The 14,149-nt window shown below is 37.5% G+C and overlaps 1 protein-coding gene and 1 non-coding gene across 22 annotated transcripts in view; one reads left to right on the forward strand and one right to left on the reverse strand.

The window, feature by feature from the left end:
• CHL1 (cell adhesion molecule L1 like) overlaps positions 1-14,149 on the reverse strand; it is a 200,822-nt gene that overhangs the window by 110,211 nt on the left and 76,462 nt on the right. The gene's annotated exons all lie outside the window — the stretch shown is intronic.
• LOC113594673 (U6 spliceosomal RNA) lies at positions 3,474-3,577 on the forward strand. The gene has a single exon (XR_003415096.1). It is a non-coding gene; the product is annotated as a U6 spliceosomal RNA (small nuclear RNA).

The following is a 14,149-nucleotide window of genomic DNA, read 5'->3' on the forward strand; positions in this document are numbered from 1 at the left end:
TTATGCTCCGTTATGAAAGTAAGAGAAAAAAACTGCCAGAAAGAAACATAACAGGGAAAACTGTAAGGTGGCAACACAGGACCTGAAATCCTGCTCCTGCTCACTGCAAACGTTCTCCTTTCCTACCTCAAGCACCAGTGCAATGTTGCAATTTGTTCATAATTAGTGACTACAGGAGCAAGGCAAAATGGGGAGTTTTCAAGCCACTTCTGGAGGAAATAAACATTGCTAATAATAAGGCTATATTTATCAAGCAATGGCTATGTTACATGTGGGTTACATAGAATATTTCAGTTCATGGTCACAACAACCGTAGAAGACGCGGGTTACCATCCACATTTTACAGCTGAGTAAACAAAAGTAGAGTCAAAATAACTTGTCCAAAATTACTGTGGGGGCATCAGGCTTGCACTCCAGAGCACACCTGGACCTTTGAGACTGATTTTCAACTACTAGTGTCAAAGGACAATTAAGGAAAGAATTGAAATGATCATCTTCTCTGGCTCCCTGTAATTATCTGACTGTACTGAATTTTGTACTCAATTATTTAAGTGCAGCATAGAAATATACTTTGGCTTCTCTGGTAACACTACTTTTTAAAGGCCAGTGATATTTGCAGAGAAAATGGTGGGGTGGGGGGGGACACCTGAGTGGCTCAGTCTGCTAAGTGTCCAACATCGGCTCAGGTCATCATTTCACAGTTTGTGAGTCTGAGCCCCACATCAGGGCATCAGGCTCTCTCCGGGCAGCAAAGAGCCTGCTTCGGATCCTCTGTCTCCTTCTCTCTCTATCCCTACCCAGCTCACGCTCTTCTCTTTCTCTCTCAAAAATAAACAAACGTTAAAAAAAAAAATAGTGGGACCTCTTCAAAGTTCACTGAAATGCCCAAGTCACTTAACGGCAATAATTTGTTTATCAAATGACAACTGCCTTTTTTGTAATTCATCTCTTACCTTTTTATAGAATTCTGCCTTTCTTCAAAATGTGTGACTTGCAGGTACCATTTTGACTTGCTCCGGCATCTAGCATAAAAGGTGAAGACCTCATAATGGAACCTTTATTCGAATTAATATTTCAGTGATGCTTGCAAAACAGCCTGTTACTTCCAGTAGGCAAATTTGCCTTCAATTTTTCTAAATGTTTATTTATTTTGAGGGAGAGAGGGGGAGAAAGAGACACAGTGGGGCAGAGAGAGAGAGATTGAGAGAGAGAGAGAGAGAGAGAGAGAATGAATCCCAAGCAGGCTCTGTGCTATGAGCATGGAGCACGACTCAGGACTTGATCTCAGGAACCGTGAGATCATGACCTGAGCCGAAATCAAGAGTTGGAGGCTCAACTGACTGAGCCACCCAGGCACCCCAGTCAATGTGCCTTTAAAATGCAAGTATATGCCAAATGGTTTACTTAGGATTTCTGTTTAAACTGAAAACATTCATGAGCATAAATTAAACTGTGATTGATAAAAGAATCACAGTCTATCTTCTGCAATATTTTACACTTAATTTCATTATCCACGCCCAATGAAATTATAAATCAATCTACATACTCAGAAGTTTATAGGGTTTTTTTTCCCTGTTACCACAACTGCATATAACTATCCATAATACAAATGAGCTTATCCACTGTTATGCCCACCTTAAAATGGGTATCTTAATCCAGTTCAAATTTATAGACAAATCAGAAAGGTCTGACTAATGTCTTTGGGCCTACCAAAGTTAGAGAGACAAGCCATCCTTAAGACAAACATTATTTCTCTTCCTTTTTTAAAACACATCAGGTGAGTATTTTCCTTTGAGCAGCTTTCTCTGGTTATTGCCATCTCTTTGGTGATATGCAACATTAGGAAGGTAGAAATAAATATGTTGGGTTCCTGTAATAATTCTTAGTTCTTGACACATGGGATATTTAAATGACTGCAAATCTCACGTTTGGTTTTGTAATGGTCCACTTTTTATGCTGTCATCATAGCAGTAAATTGGATTACATTGGTAGGACTACATACACGTTATAAAATCAGCCAGACTTTGCAATTTGTTTGGCAGAGTCCTAATGATTTCCACACAAACACTTCAGTGTGGTTCACATCTACAGGTAGATAAGTACATCAATATGTCAGAAAATGCTCATCTATTCACACCAACAAATTTTGTGTGCCTTAAGAAATAAGTCAACACTAATTCATTCATATCTTTGTTTTGATGTCCTCTTACTACTCAGAGCTCACATTAACATTTTTTTAACGTTTATTTACTTTTGAGACAGAGAGAGACAGAGCTTGAATGTGGGGGGTGGTGGTCAGAGAGAGAGAGGGAGACACGGAATCTGAAACAGGCTCCAGGCTCTGAGCTGTCAGCACAGAAGAGCCTGACGCGGGGCTTGAACCCACGGACCGGGAGATCATGACCTGGGCCGACGTCGGACGCTTAACCAACTGAGCCACCCAGGCGCCCCTCAGAGCTCACATTAAATGCCACCTCAGAGTGCTCGCTTCGGCAGCACATATACTAAATTCCACATCACAGCCCTTGTTAGTTCACTAATCCGATGTAATCCCCATCATTCCCTCACAACTTCGTGCCTGATGAACAAAATGCTTGTCAGTGATATCTTTTGTTTACTATTTGTTCTTTTCTTCCCCCTCTGGCTCTTCCAAAGTTGGTAAGCCCCATCAGGACAGGGACTGATATTTCCCTAATGTATCCCCACTACCTAGCAAAGTACCAGGAACATAATATGTATCCAATACACTTGATCTTAACCCAAAGCTTAAGATAATAGGTACACAGTAAGTGTTTAAATCCCACTTAACTAAACGCTGCTGATTAGCTCTCATTTAAGTGTCCTATGAAATAAATATAATAATATTTCCTTTAAATGAAAGGAGTGTATCTCCTTCCCATAAATGAAAACCACCAGGTCAAGTGAGAGATGTATTGATTATGTGAAAGGAATGGTACTGTAGTACGTGAGGAAGTAGAAAACTAAAATCCAAAGAAAGAGTTTGAGTAGAGGTTGTTACAAAACAATCAGATACCCAGATAGTGGGACTTACACTTAGATCACTGGACAGAAAATAACAATCTTTTGTTTCCTTGGGAGGTGCTGCATTCTACATATCATATTCCGTGAAATAGGTGAGAAGTAGCAAAGGGAGGATTTATATTAAGAGAAGGACAAGGGTGCCTGGGTGGCTCAGTTGGCTGAGGATCCACCTCTCAATTTTGGCCCAGGCCATGATCCCAGGTCGTGGGACAGAGCTTCACAGTGAGCGTGGAGACTGTTTAAGATCCTCAGTGTCTCTCTCTTTCTCTTCCCCGCTGCCCCTCTCTCCCACTCACGTGCGCTCTTTAAAATGCAATAATATAAAACTTAATTTAAGTTAATGTAAAAAATTTTAAAAAGTAGAGAAGGACAGAGGTGGCTTCCTTCGTGTTTTCCTCATTTCTCCTGTAGTACGGAGGGCTCCAAAGTCCTTGCTTTACCAGCACACAGCCTAACAACTGGAATGATACAGAGAAGATTACCATGGCCCTTGTATGAGGACGACATACAAATTCATACAGTCTTCCATATTTTTCAGTGGGATGACTTACTCAAAGTGCTAATGGTCAGCCAAGAATTCTATATCCAGGAAAACTACCTTTTAAAAATTAAGGAGAAATTCATACATTTCCAGCTAAGCAAAATCTAACAGAATGTGTTGCCTAGCGTATCTGCCCTATAAGAAACATCAAAGTAAATCCTTCAAGCTGAAATGAGAGGATGCTAGATATGAACCCGAAATCTACATACACACAAAATAGAGAACACTAGTAAACAAAATATAAAAAAAAAAAACATTATATGTGTTTTTTGTAACTCTCTTGTATATGATTAAAAGACAATGGCAAGGGACACCTGACTGGCTCAGTTGGTAGAAAATGCAACTCTCAATCTCGGGGTCATAAATTCAAGCCCCACATTTGGCACGGAGCCAACTTAAAAATTGTAGAAAAAATTTAAAAAAAGATAAACATTATATAAAGATATAATTTGTATAACAATAAAAGCACAAACGACAGAGAAGATAACAGGGATATATTGGAACAAAGCTTCTATATACCATTTAAGTAACTTAGGATTTCTATGAACTAGATTGGTTTAGGTAAGATGCCAACTGTAATCCTAGCAGAACCTCTAAGAAAATACTTTTTTAAATACAGAAAAAGAAACAAGGGATATAAAATGATACACTAGAAAAATATTTATTTAAAATGAAAGAAAAAAGTAAAAGAGGAATAGAAAAACAAAAATATAAGCATATACGAAAAATAGCAAAATAATAGATGACAATTGTACTACATCAATAATTATATTAAATATAAAAGGATTTACGGGGCGCCTGGGTGGCTCAGTCGGTTAAGCATTTTAACTTAACTAGCTTTGCTAAACTAGCTAGCATTTAAATTAACTAGCTTTGCTATATTGTAATAGCTCAAACAAAGGTATTATATTTTTTAAAAATGAATATATAGTGGTGCCTGGGTGGCTCAGTTAAGCATCCAACTTCGGCTCAGGTCATGATCTCACGGTCTGTGGGTTCAAGCCCCGCGTCGGGCTCTGTGCTGACAGCACAGAGCCTGGAGTCTGTTTCAGATTCTGTGTCTCCCTCTCTCTCTGACCCTCCCCCGTTCATGCTCTGCCTCTCTCTGTCTCAAAAATAAATAAACTTACAAAAAATTAAAAAATACATATATAAAAGATTTAATATTCTAATTAAAAAGAGAGATTGCCAGAATAGTTTAAATGAAATGACCCAACTCTGTGTTGTCTATAAGTGAAAAACTTCAGATTCAAAGATGTTTATAGGATGAAAGTAAAAGAATGGAAAAAAACATACAAATACTTGGAAAAAGTAACCAAATCTAATCTACCATTAGATAGAGGTACCATTTTGTACCCTCAAAATACACAAGACAAAAACTGACAAAATTGAAGGGAGAGATAGGCAATTCAATAGTAATGGTTAACGACCAATACCTCATTTTCAGTAATGGATAGAACAACTAAGCAGAAGATCAACAAGGAAATGGAAGACTTGGAGAGATACAAAAGTTTCTATGGACTTCTATGGGAGAGTACAGGAATTGCTGAATATAAAAGCCACAGGGCCACTGTACCAAGATGAAATAGACCTTTATTAGTAAGAATTCTCCACAGAAACACCAGGGTGTGTGTGTATCTGTATCTACCTGTATATAAATACACACACACATGCACTTAACGTCCAGTGTTATAAAAGTTAATCTTATCTAAAAACTACCTTCACAGAAACATGTACAATAATGTTTGACAAAATATCTGTGCACAATGGCCCAGATAAGCTGACACATAATATTAACCATCACAGGACTCTACTGATAAGTTGGATAGATGATGTGGTCAAGACGCAGAGAGGCATAAGCAGCATGATCAAGGCCTGAGATAGACAACAAGAAAGGGAAGATTTCAGGGCCCTGGTAGTCCAGGAGAACAAGCTTGATCACAATTTTACCAGCAACCTAATTTATAAGAGGTGGTGGCCCTAACTGGGTGACTTTGACATTAAATGCTAATGGCAAAGCACCGTACTGAAGTCAAGCAAGGAACTTTACAAGCTAGCACAGGACTGAACACTTATACAGAAGTCCCCTTTCTATGCACTCTTGATTCATCCCAAGCTCCTAGAAAATTTCCTAGGGTGCAGAGGTAGAGACAAAGAATAATTCTGAAATACTGAAAAATTACTATGGAGACTAAGCTACTTAAACTGGTTGCAGGGTTTCTCAACATGAACATTATTCAAACTTTAGAATGAATAAATTTTAATTGTGAGATACAACCTGTGCCTTAAAGGATTTTGAGAAGAATCATTGACCTCTATCCAGGAAAGGCCAGAGGCACCCGTTCCTCCAAATCGTGACAATCAAAAATATCTCTGTACATTGTCAGGTGTTGTCTGGGAGAGACGGGCACAAAAGCAATCCAGCTGAGAACATCTGGGTTAGATTGTGACAGTGTTAATTGGAAAATTCTCTAGCCAGTAATTTTAGTGTGTGTGTGTGTGTGTGTGTGTGTGTGTGTGTGTATTAACAGGAGCACTTTGCTAATATTGCTCATAAAACTCATAAAACCAGGGAGGAAAGATTTCCAATCTAGTAGTCAGAAGAGCAGAGGAGAGTATTTATTAAACTAAACATCAACCTCAAACATAAGTTCCAGGTCATCTCTTTACCCTTCAGTGACTCCTCATATAAAAAAGTGATTTTCTTTATTGTAGTCAAAGTGATGGTTTACAGTGGTAGCACCTCCTGACTCTTGGCCTTTCTGCACATTCTTAAATGCTGCCCTTTAGACAGATTCGGGTGTCTTTCTAAGATCTTTCTCACATGTAGTGAAAATATCAGAAGCAATTATGAGTCAGCTTTGTCTATTATAAAAATGTTTCAGCATTTTAATGCTATCTAAATTATTGTATAGGTCCTCAGGTTGTTCTTTTAAAAAAAATTAACATTTACTTATTTTTGAGAGAAAAAGAAAGAGCGTGAGGGAGAGAGGGACAGAGAGAGGGAGACACAGAATCTGAAGCAGGCTCCAGGTTCTGAGCTGTCAGCACAGAGCCCAATATGGAGCTCGAACTCAATGAACTGTGAGATCACGACCTGAGCTGAAGTCGGATGCTCAACTGACTAAGCCACCCAGGCACCCCTGTCAGTTTGCTCTTAATAATAAAATGATTTGCCACAAATTGTTGTTTTTATCTTTTTAAAGGAATGATTTTCAATTTTCTTGACATACTTTTTGGAAAATAGTTTAGATACCAGCCATGTCAAAAGTGAAAAGGTATTTATTTCAGTTACATGCAAAATCTCTCATTCTTTAGGTACAAAGTGCCATCACTGTTGTTAGCTTTAAAATAAATACCTTTAGTTTACCAGCAACATTTTTAAACATGTGTTTTATTTTTACATTTTACCTTTATCCTGACTTAGCAAAGATAGGCCTTAAGACCAATGCAGTATCAGTAAAGGCCTCTTTTTTTGTTTGTTTTCTTTTTGTCTAGTAGAAACCTGATTTTATTCCAACATAACCATAATCAGCACTTAAAAAAACACTAGATAATGTGGAAAAAAATCTGTATTTTCATATAATGGTGTTATACTCAGTATGAAAAAAAAATGCTTGCCAAGTAAAGGCATTAACACATTTTCAAGGGACTTTTCAAGTGCATTTTATCCCCTTGGCTCAGCATTTCATTTTTACAGCATCTATTAATCACATCTAAGCAGGCTTTAAATCCCCAATCCCTACTTCAGATTATTTCACAATTGCTGTCCTCGTCTCTCTTTGTCTCTAGTACCATCTTCCCCAGATTCCATTGTTTTAGTTCAGCTCTTTGCTCTGCACTTTCAATCATCCCAAGTCCACCATCCTATGAGAACAGCAGCCATCAATTTCTAAGGCCCTACAACAAGGACTAATGTTTATACTTTCAAAGGGAATTCACTGAATAATAAAGACCACTTAAGAAACGCCAGGAAAAATTGATTACTCCAGAATACAGAGCAACCAGTACGGATTGGAGAAGAACAATGCCATTTAGTCCTGAGAATTGGTAGAGAGAAAAAAAGAAAAGAAATGACTAAATTCATCTTTGTTCTTACTGTATTTGGATATTAAGAATCTAAAAAGCATTTAACGTAATCAAGAAGAGGGAAAGACAACAGCTATACATTTTAAGAAGTTAAGAACTGGTAGGAAGATAAAGTATATTATGGTAATACACGGAACCAGATACTTTCTCCATAGAAAAATAATTCGATCAAAATAATTATACTGTTTCAGTGAGGTAGAAAGGCACAGATAAGCGGTTACCTATTTTCTTCTCTGTCCTTATCCTTAAAAGTAACTGATAAATTGCTAAGGACCTAAAGGCTAAATACCATTAATTTATTTTTCTCAGATATCTGTCATAACTCTAAATGTTATTCTAGAGGTCCATTTTATGCACGTCTCCATAATAATATTAAGATCCGGGCATGAGAAATATACAAAGATATCAGAGGAATCTCAAGTTGCTTGAAACCACGTGAAAGCTAAGGGCAAACTCATATCTGAAATCAAAGCTCCCTGGATTTTTCTTCCATAACAAGATTCAAAATAATGTCATTTCTTGCTTTGTTCCAATTCCTGATGGAGTTCGAATACTGAAACACTACTCCTGTCTGAGATTTTCAGACTACCATTCAGAACTTCTCAAAAATATCACCTTTATTGAATAACTGTGTGTGTATCTCTACAAGGAAATGGTTCTATTCATTAGGTCCAGAATCCCAAATCTACCATTATGCTTCTTGAAAGTGACAGTAAATGCTTTTCAAATACAATTTCTTCTTGTCCTTCTTATGGATATTATTTAAAAAGCAGCAAATAAAAGAGGAAAACAGGTTAATTTTATGCCAATCACAAAACCTGGTGACAGGTGTCGCCATGTGTTGCAACAAGATCTCTTGGCCATGGGTCATTGCTTTGAAAGGAACTAACGAATGGCTTGCAGAACTGTGACACACTGAAAGGCCCCCTGGGATCTCATGCAAAGATCTCATGACAGGTATGAAATTAACTCGTGGCATCATGGTATTTTCCAAACATGACAGCTACCAGAATCATCGCCACTTAGCGCAGTGGGGATTGAGGGAGGAACTGCAATATCTAGTAAATGATTTCAGTGGAATCTCCTAAGGGGCTGTATGAAAAACCGTCCCATGAGAAAATGTCTAGAAAGTTAAAATTATAGAAGGTGGGGCTCAATTACGTAGCAGTTGAAACACAAAAATAATTCTGTTTTGGATAGCCTTACAATTTTAATTTGCTTCCTGGGCTGATTTCCACAGAGAAGATGAATAAAGTACCCATTATTATAATTTCGAATAGCTCTTTATTTATTCCTTGAATTAGAACAAGGGTTTCAGTCATGAGCTGAGGAAGTAGTGGAGTAACCATGCTTTTTGCAACACACATGTGCACTCATGCACACACACACACAGACACACACACACACACACACACGATGGCTGTGCCATGCAAAACAAAACACTAATGCCGGGCACCTGGCTGGCTCGGTTGGTTAAGCGTCCAACTTCGGCTCAGGCCATGATCTCACAGTTTGTGAGTTGGAGCCCTACGTCAGATTCTGTGCTGACAGCTCAGAGCCTGGAGCCTGCCTCAGATTCTGTGTCTCCTTCTCTCTCTGCTCCTCCCCCACTCATGCGCTCGCTCTCTCTTTCTCTCTCTCTCTCAAAAATAAACATTAAAAAAATTAAAACACTAATGCCCACACTGTAACTAAATCTTATAATTATGTTACATGCAAAAATGTAAAATCCGGAAACAGTACCTATGAAACTCCTTGTTATAGAGAAGATAGATCTTGAAAGAGCAGAGCAAAATACTTGCATCACATAATAAATAAATATGTCAGAAGCTTACTTTATTGACTTCTGAGTTACTTGTCTTTTCTGTATCAATTTCAAATGTCATGTTAAAGATAATATAGAGGGGCTCCTGGGTGGCGCAGTCAGTTGGGCGTCCGACTTCAGCCAGGTCACGATCTCGCGGTCCGTGAGTTCGAGCCCACGTCGGGCTCTGGGCTGATGGCTCAGAGCCTGGAGCCTGTTTCCGATTCTGTGTCTCCCTCTCTCTCTGCCCCTCCCCCGTTCATGCTCTGTCTCTCTCTGTCCCAAAAATAAATAAACGTTGAAAAAAAATAAAAAAAAAAAAGATAATATAGAAAATGAGCAAATAGGGAAAAGGAATAATAGGCAAATTTGGCATCAAGAAATAAAGTCACATAAGCAAGGTATTTATTTTCTTTGAATTCCTAGTATAAAAACATGTAAGTTATGAGTGTCACTTGTTTGCATAATTTTCACAGTATAAGGTAAGAGAAAGTACAGTGATTACAGTTTAAAAACAAGCAATTGTTTGTCCTAAAAAGGGCAAAAGTAACACGTAACCAGAAACGTGGTAGAGAACCAGAAATTACATGGGATTCAGTGCTATATTGTTTTGCCAAAAGGCAAATTAAGTGTATTAATGCTATGTATGTATACAGATATAAACCATTAACTCTGATTTCACAATCTGGGCACTAGCTGCTAACTCCTGGTTCTTTATTTTGTTTTTCAAAATAAATTTTCCCCAGAATTCCTTTATGTTCCTAGCATGTGGACATTATCATTTAATTCCAGGACTGTGAATACCTTAATTACCAAATAATACCTTTCAATTTCCAAGCAGATGTTTAATGCATTCTTCAAGATCAATAAGTATTTAGCATATATAGTAAGTGATATCCCAAAATGAACATGCATGTAATACACACTAGGTAACAAATACTATGTGCCAAGCACTGTTCTAAGAACTTGACAAGTAATTCATTTAATCTTAATAATAACAATCTTATAAGGTAGCTACTATTACGATCTCCAACTTTCAGATGAGATAATATGGGTACAGAGAAGATCAGTCATTTTAACAAGTCTACAGCTAATAAGTGGGATATTCTGGAATTGGACAAGAGTCCATTATCTTTAACCTTCCTGTCGTGATGCTGGGGAAGTCCTTTCCAGATCAGTGTATAACAACCCTTCCAGTCATGAATTTCCCCCTGGGACTTCTGTGATTCTTGCTAATACCTCTTTTTTAAGCTTCATGGTCAAAGAAAATGGAGTCAGTGGATTCCATTACTTATAACTATACCACCAAATTTACAAAACTCAACTTTCTTCCAAGCAAGCTAAACTTTGCCCTTCCCCAACCCCAGCCCCCCAAAAAGTTTCTGAAAGAAGGTTGTAACACTTTTAATGTTTTGATGATTCCAGGATTCAGAACTCAAGATGTTTCTCACTCAACACATTTTCTTGAATATCTATTAAATATACACATCATATATATTATATATGTTAAAAAGAGTGGTGAGTTAAACATACATAATCTTTACCTCCTCAACACTTTACATTAGTGGGAGAAATGTATTATAAAAGTAATCATGTCAAAGAATATGTAATTTTAAATAATTTTTTAAAAAAATGGTATAAATTGGTGATATAGACTTGGGATTCCAGAGGAGTCTTCAGTCCCAACTCTGATTACTAGTTTTTAAAACATGATTTTTTTAAAACTTTTAAGTTCTCAGTTACTTTTTTTTAAGTTTATTTATTTTGACAGAGACAGAGATAGCATGAGTGGGGCAGGGGAAGAGAGAGAGAGACAGATAATCCCAAGCAGGCTTGGTGCTGTCAGTACAGAGCCCGATGCTGGGCTCGAACCCACAAAACTGTTAGATCATGCCTAAGCTGAAACCAAGAGTCACACACTTAACGGACTAAGCTACCCAGGCACCCCTAGATTCTAATTTTAAAAAAGAAATCTATTAGAAGGAAATAATAGTGTTTTAAGGATTAAAAGAGATAAAATAGCAAATGCTTAGAAAATTTCCTGGCATACAATATATATATTCAATTAATAGTATCTTTATAATTGCTCATAGTGTTTACATTTTACAAGAGCTTCCTTTTATGTAAGTTTATCTTTACATTAGTGTTCTTTTCAGACTAAGAACTATCCTTTTGAGTAATAGTTATGGCTTTTTTTTTCAATTACAGCAAATAAAGATTCTTTGTTATAGAATAGTAAGTTGATTAAATTTCCATTCAATATTCTTATGAATACAAAAAAAGTTAGACTATTGGGAAAAGGCAAAACACCTGGTCCCTAAGTGTCAACAGTTCCATTTGTGATATCATACAAACTATCTGGTAACTCTCTGCAGCAAAGTACTAAATATTTCACTATAGTGGGCAACATTTTGTCATTCTACACAGCAACTGAGACAATTCTTATGTTTTTTTCATAGAGATAAGGCAAACTTGGACCCACTACTGTCATCAATACACATCAATAGAAATAATACAGAAGTTAAAAGTACTCATACATAACTGGAAAACAAATATGATATTTGCTTCTGTTCTGAAAATCATGGATTTATTTTTTCAACCTAAAAATGGAAATCTGACCAATGAATAGAAAGTTTAAATAACAAATCATTTTGATATAGCAAAATATATCCACAGGATGTTAGTATGATACCAGATAATGAATCATGCAATGATTAAGAGCATGGCTCAGCCCTACCATTCAATGGCCATGTAAACCTGGGAAATCACTGATTCCCACACCATCTCCAATCTAAGGGGCATTAGTAAGCAAATAATTCCAACCCACAGGTTGTTGCAAGAATTAAACACCTAATATATGCACTGAGCATATATTAGCCTAGACGAGAGTCCATGCTAACAGAATTTACTATCTAAATTACTTAGATAAAAAAGAATGATAAATGAAGACACTGCAAAGATCACAGTGGTTTATGTATAGAAAGCATAAGGGGCGCATGGGTGGCTCAGTTGGTTAAGCATCTGACTTCCGCTCAGGTCATGATGTCACAGTTTGTGGCTTCAAGCCCCACACGGGGCTCGGTGTTGACAGCTCAGAGCCTGGACACTGCTTCAGATTCTGTGTCTCCCCCTCTCTCTGGCCCTCCCCTGCTCATGTTCTGTCTCTCCTTCAAAAATAAATATTTACAAAAATTTATATACAGAAATCATAAGAATTCAGGGCACCTGGGTGGTTCATGGGTTAAACATCTGACTATTGATTTGGGCTCAGGTCATGATCTCACATTTTGTGGGACTGAGCCCTATGTCAGGCTCTGCACTGACGGTGTGGAGCTTGCTTAGGATTTTCTCTTTCTCTCTCTCTCTCTCTCTCTCTCTCTCTCTCTGTCCCTCCCCCACTTATGCTTGTGTGCGTGCTCTCTCTCTCTCAGAATAAATAAATAAACTTAAAAGAAGAGAATTCAATGTGACATTCATAATATTTCTTGTACTAATGGGTAAATCCTCATATAAATAAAAAATAAAGAGAAAATTATGCATTGATTAAGGCAGAATATATCCTGTACTTCACAATTTTCCAATTGCAGATACCTTAGATGCTCCTGAAAACTCAGAAGGATTTCAGAAGGAATCTGGGGGTACAGTTTGTAGTAGATAACAGTACACAGGAGTGACATCCATACTTGTTACCATCTCTCCACCTACCACCTCTAGTTTAAATTCAGGCAGGCAGGGGTACCTGGGTGGCTCAGTTGGTTAGGCGTCAGACTCTTGTTTTCAGCTCAGGACATGATCTCACAGTTTCATGAGTGCAAGCCCTGCATCAAGCTCTGCACTGGCAGCACAGAGCCTGCTTGGGATTCTCTCTCTTTCTCCCTCCCTCTTGTCCCTCTCCCATTCATACTATCTCTGTCTCTCTCAAAATAAATAAATAAACTTAAAATATTTATATACAGGAAGGCAGATTACAATTTAACAACAAAAACATCCATATTAATATGGATAAAAATTTTTAAAGAAGTTATTATGATAGAAACCAAATGACCTCAAACTCGTGTATATGATAATTTCATAACATATGTAATTCTTTTTTTCTATCCACAGAAGAAATGGGAGAGGGAATAGGCAGGGAAGAGTGTGAATATGCTGAATTTAGCTCCCAACCACTACTGATGACACTTAATGGCAAAACAATAAAGGTCTGGAGAACCTAGCTCCTGATTAGCATTAAAGGAGATAACAGAGGCTAAGGGGAAAATAATTAAGTATGGGGATGATAATTATCTCTAAGGAATTAAAGAGCTTAAATACTTGTGGAAAAAAGACAGCTCAACTGAAATACATTGATTCAGGTTCTTGGACAAGAAATTCTCCCTTGGCCAGGGTGGTGCAAAGTACTTTCAGAGGGTGCAATTATGTGGTCACAGGAGGGCAAACCTCTTTTTTGGCCATGGAAAATCCACTGATCAAATTCTAGCTATTTTACACCTAGCAAAAGAACAAAAACGAAAACAGAAAAAAAAAAAATAACAAAAAGCTATGAAGTCCTCACTGGCCCTAGAATATTTGTCAAGCTAATGTTTTCCTAGAATTTTTGCACCTGCTGCTCCCTTCACTTGGGTGGCTCCTCCCCAGATATTCACAGAGCTACCCTTCATTCAAATCTCTGGTCC

The sequence above is a fragment of the Acinonyx jubatus genome, chromosome A2 (assembly GCF_027475565.1).
Source record: "Acinonyx jubatus isolate Ajub_Pintada_27869175 chromosome A2, VMU_Ajub_asm_v1.0, whole genome shotgun sequence".
Lineage (NCBI taxonomy): Eukaryota > Metazoa > Chordata > Mammalia > Carnivora > Felidae > Acinonyx > Acinonyx jubatus.